General features: G+C 53.5%; 1 long non-coding RNA gene across 1 annotated transcript; it reads right to left on the reverse strand.

Annotated features, from left to right (window-relative positions):
* Window positions 1-1,477: 1,477 nt before the first annotated feature.
* Window positions 1,478-4,343, reverse strand: LOC123328547. Its single transcript, XR_006543436.2, has 4 exons — window positions 4,181-4,343; window positions 3,634-3,847; window positions 2,421-3,423; window positions 1,478-1,787 (listed from the first exon to the last, which is right to left on the reverse strand). It is a non-coding gene; the product is annotated as an uncharacterized LOC123328547 (long non-coding RNA).
* Between the last annotated feature and the right edge of the window lie 466 nt (window positions 4,344-4,809).

Genomic DNA, 4,809 nt, shown 5'->3' on the forward strand with positions numbered 1-4,809 from the left:
TCAAGAGGCTCTTTAGTTCTTCTTCACTTTCTGCCATAAGGGTGGTGTCATCTGCATATCTGAGGTGATTGATATTTCTCCCGGCAATCTTGATTCCAGCTTGTGCTTCCTCCAGCCCAGCATTCCTCATTATGTACTCAGCATATAAGTTAAATAAGCAGGGCGACAATATACAGCCTTGATGTACTCCTTTCCCAATTTGGAACCAGTCTGTTGTTCCATGTCCAGTTCTACCTGTTCCTTCCTGACCTGCATACAGATTTCTCAGGAGGCAGGTCAGATGGTCTGGTATTCCCATCTCTTGAAGAATTTTCAACAGTTTGTTTTGATCTACACAGTCAAAGGCTTTGGCACAGTCAATGAAGCAGAAGTAGATGTTTTTCTGGAAATCTCTTGCTTTTTCCATGATCCATTGGATGTTGGCAATGTGATCTCTGTTCCTCTGCCTTTTCTAAATCCAGCTTGAACATTTGGAAGTTCATGGTTCACATACTGTTGAAGCCTGGCTTGGAGAATTTTGAGCATTACTTTACTAGCGTGTGAGATGAGTGCAATTGTGTGGTAGTTTGAGCATTCTTTGGCATTGCCTTTCTTTGGGATTGGGACGAAAACTGACCTTTTCCAGTCCTGTGGCCACTGCTGAGTTTTCCAAATTTGCTGGCATATTGAGTGCAGCACTTTTACAGCATCATCTTTTAGGATTTGAAATAGCTCCACTGGAATTCCATCACCTCCACTAGCTTTGTTCATAGTAATGCTTCTTAAGGTCCACTTGACTTTGCATTCCAGGAAATCCGGCTCTAGGTGAGTGATCACACCATTGTGGTTATCTGGTTCATGAAGATCTTTTTTGTATAGTTCTTCTATGTATTCTTGCCATGTTTTCTTAATATCTTCTGCTTGTTAGGTCCATACTATTTTGTCCTTTATTGTGCCCGTCTTTGCATGAAATGTTCCTTAATGGTATCTCTAATTTTCTTGAAGAGATCTCTAGTCTTTCCCAGTCTACTGTTGTCCTTTATTTCTTTGCCTCCTAGCCCACATCCCTCGCCAACTAAGAAGAGAGATGTTCACAGGAAAGGATGCTCACTTAATCTCTGCCCAGATATTCTGAGTTGTTAACCCTGTGTTACAGATGGGTGCTTCCCTGACTGCTCAGTTGGGAAAGAATCTGCCTGCAGTGCAGGAAACCCTGGTTTGATTCCTGGATAGGGAAGATCTGCTGGAGAAGGGATCCGCTACCCACTCTAGTATTCTTGGGCTTCCCTTGTGGCTCAGCTGGTAAAGAATCTGCCTGCAATGCAGGAGACCAGGCTTCAATCCCTGGATTGGGAAGATCCCCTGGAGAAGGGAAAGGCTACCCACTCCCATGTTCTGGCCTGGAGAATTCCATGGACTGTATAATCCATGGGGTTGCAGAGTTGGACACAATTAAGTGACTTTCACAGATGGAGCAACATCAGAGAGTAAAAGAAATTGGTCAAGGTCCCTGGGAGAGTGAGTAGAAGAGGCAGGACCATGAGACAGGTCAGCACGTCCCCAAAGCCTATGAGCATTATAGGCGCCACTGCCCTTCATGCAACCTTTCCCATAAGACACTCTCTCTGAGGGTCAGGTTAGGGATGGGGAAGGCACCAGACATGGTGAGGTGATGGATGTTCCATGGGCATTATCTTGCTCCATCCTCACAGCATCTCCTGCGGCGTGAAAGGAGACTGAGATACAATTCACCTAAGTGACGAGGTGAGGGTCACTTGACCGATCCTCCTTCATCTTTGGGTCTGGGGCTGGGGGGAGGAACAAGAGGAAATAACCAGCTTCTGAGCAGTTGCCCTGACACAGATGAGCACAAAGTGCCCTGCCCCCCGGCCCATGGTGAAGCAACTTTCCAAACCTGCCTGCACAGAAGCCACTGCCTATGCCCTGACCCCAGCGTGTGCTGTGGTCCCTGTGGGTGAGGAGGGGCTCCCCTGCTTCCTATCACAAGCTTCTCTCGCTGTCAAACTCCAGGCTCAGCTCTCTCAGGTCGTCCCCACCCCTGCTCAGACCACTGTGGTCTGCCCCTCACTCCTCCACCCTGGCCCTCACCAGCTGTTCCCCACACACCTCCTGACCATGCCTCCCACAGCCACAGGTCCAGGATGCCCTCACTGCCCCAGATCACATTCTCAGCTGCCACTAAAACCATCTGACAACAGTGGCTTTAACAAGACAGAGGATTTGTCCCCTGTCCCATAAGTGAAGTCCATGGGGGGCGTTGTCCAAAGCTTCATAGTGCTAGGCCCCTATCTTTCTGCTCCACTCTCCTTAGCATAGGGTCTTAACTTCTCGAGTAGCCAAATGGTCCAAGATGGCTACAGGAGCTCCAGACATCATACCCAAATTCCAGGTGGCAACAAGGAGAAGAGGGGGAACCCCACCTGCTTCAGGGATGATGAATTCACTGGCGCCTGTGACACAGTGCCCGGTTGTGCAGGAGCAGGTTGGCAGAAGGCAGAGGGGAGGTAGACTTGCCCCAGGAATGGGGCTTTTCCAGACTTGCTGGAAGAAAGCAGAGATGAGAGCGCCCATGGGGATAGGGAAGCAACACTGAAAGAGAACATGGAGAACTCTAAGGTGGGTTGGGAGACAGAAAGGGGTGCTGCCTGGGGGGTTGTGGAGAGGGAGGGAGCTGAGGTCACAAAGTGGCTGAGGGGCAGAGAGCTGAGGGAACAGTTGGAGAGTCTCAATAACATCCAGGATCCAAAGGGATGCAGGCATGGGCCGTGGACCTAGACTCCCAGCGATGGTCCCCAGAGACAAGGAGGCCAGGAAAGCTGAGGCCAGTGTGTGTGAGCGTATCAGGCAGATCCTCACTGCCTGATGACACACTGAGGAGGTGGCGAGCAGATCCCAACACAGCTGCAAGGCCCGGGTGTCAACAAACAGCCGTGACTGGGCAATGGTGACTGGGGCAACAGGAGGGCAGTGGGTGATGGGAGAGGACCTCAGGGTTCTCACTGCACACCCCATCTCCACTGGAGGGGAGGAAATCAACAGCCCCAGCCAGGAGGGGAGGGATGTTTCCAGGAGGGGTAAGGAAGGGTTCAGAAGTGGGCAAGTGAGTGGTGAGTGCTGGAGCACGGCAGAATTCATTCTGGTGAGAAGCCACCCATGGGGACCAGGTGGATGCCATGGGACTGGAGGTTTGACAAAAAAAGATGAGGCTCAGATTGGGCGGGATAGGGGTAGATGGTAAACTGGGCCCAGAGCCCATCTGGATTCAACAGCACCCCTGAAGCACAAGGAGAACCCCACTCCAGGGCCACATGGCCCAGTTCCATCCATACCCGGCGCCCGAGTTTACAGGGGGAAAGGACCAGCCGTCTGATGTTTTAAATTCCGAATCTGGTGACCTGCAGTTTCCCGGGACTTCGGAAGAACCTACAGGAGCCGAAAGGGCAGCATGTCCAGACCCATGTCACAGAGGGGTATGAGGACAAAAAACCAGGCACAGCGCCTCCCCAGCCCTGCAGCCCAGCTTTTCCTAGCCCCCCAACCCGCACCCGCCTCAGACCTTCCCAGAGCAGGCAGCCACTCTCCACTCTCCTGGCCCCACCTCTAGGGACCTAGGGATTCCCAGGAGGGGCGGACCTGCGGGAAACGTTGGCCGGTTGTCACCGTTCCAGGTCACTGTTCCTCGGAGCGCAGCCCAGAATCTGACTCCAGCCGCATCTCCACCCTCCAGGGAGCTGAGTTCTGGCTGCTGGGCTGAGAAGGTTTAGCCTTCCGCTGCTTTCTCGCTGTGCAGCCTTGGGCAAATCACCCGACCTCTCTGGTTCTCACTATTTGTTCAGCCGGAATAGCACTGTTGACCAGAGAGGAAGCGCAGTGAGCCTGGGGCCATGCAGGGTGGGAGGTGAGGGGCAGGGATGCGGGCGGCGCAAGCCCTCCAACCCTCAGAACCCAGGTCCGCCTCCCGCACCGCCAGCTCCTCGGTCTGCATGACTGGCCCAGGCTGAGTCGCCAAGGCTTCCCCCATTCCCTTCCTTCCAGAGGGGTGCACCCCAGCTGGAACAGCCACCCATGGGCTCTGTGCCACCGGGCATCAGGAACAAGCCTGGCCGCGCTTACTCCGGTGGCCTCCGGGCACCCTAGGCCCTCACCCTGAGGCTACTCGGCTCTGCGCAAAAGCCCCCACCTCTCTTGACCGCTCAGCCCTTTCTTCGCCGAGTAACCCTGCACAAGTCATGCCCATTCCGCGGGCCTTAGTTGCCCCATCTGTGCAGCGAGGAGTGGAAGAACCAGGATGGATAACTGCCGAGAAGACCGGAATGCTCCGGGATTGTTCTCCCCGGCGCCGCCCGCAGAGCCACGGCGCGGTTGGCGGCATGCGCGTGCTGTGTGCGCCCTCTAGTGCTCACTCCCTGCCACAGCGCTATTTTGACCTGGAAGCCCCCAGCACCCCTTTGGAAAGTGATTACTGAAAGTCAATAGGGAAGGGAATGGGATAAACAAACCTCAGAATGCATACATAATAGGTGTGTGATAATGAGTGCGCGAGCATGCGAATGAATGGGCAGCAAAATGAATGCATGCACAGAGTGAGCCAAGCCAATTAATGGACTGTCTGTGGCTATTTTCAAACATTTCACTCCGAAAAAAAGTCAGACTGCTTGTCCTGCCCACAAGGCCTTGTGGGAAGCGTGGCCCTGGTCCACTCTCACCCTGTCTTTTGCACCTGAAGCACCAAGTATTTCTCCTGCTCCACGTGTCTGTGCTTGCCTTTTCCGCTTCTGGAATCTGTCCCCGGCTGTCTCATGGCTGCCA

The sequence above is a fragment of the Bubalus bubalis genome, chromosome 2 (genome assembly GCF_019923935.1).
Source record: "Bubalus bubalis isolate 160015118507 breed Murrah chromosome 2, NDDB_SH_1, whole genome shotgun sequence".
In the NCBI taxonomy this organism is placed as follows: Eukaryota; Metazoa; Chordata; class Mammalia; order Artiodactyla; family Bovidae; genus Bubalus; species Bubalus bubalis.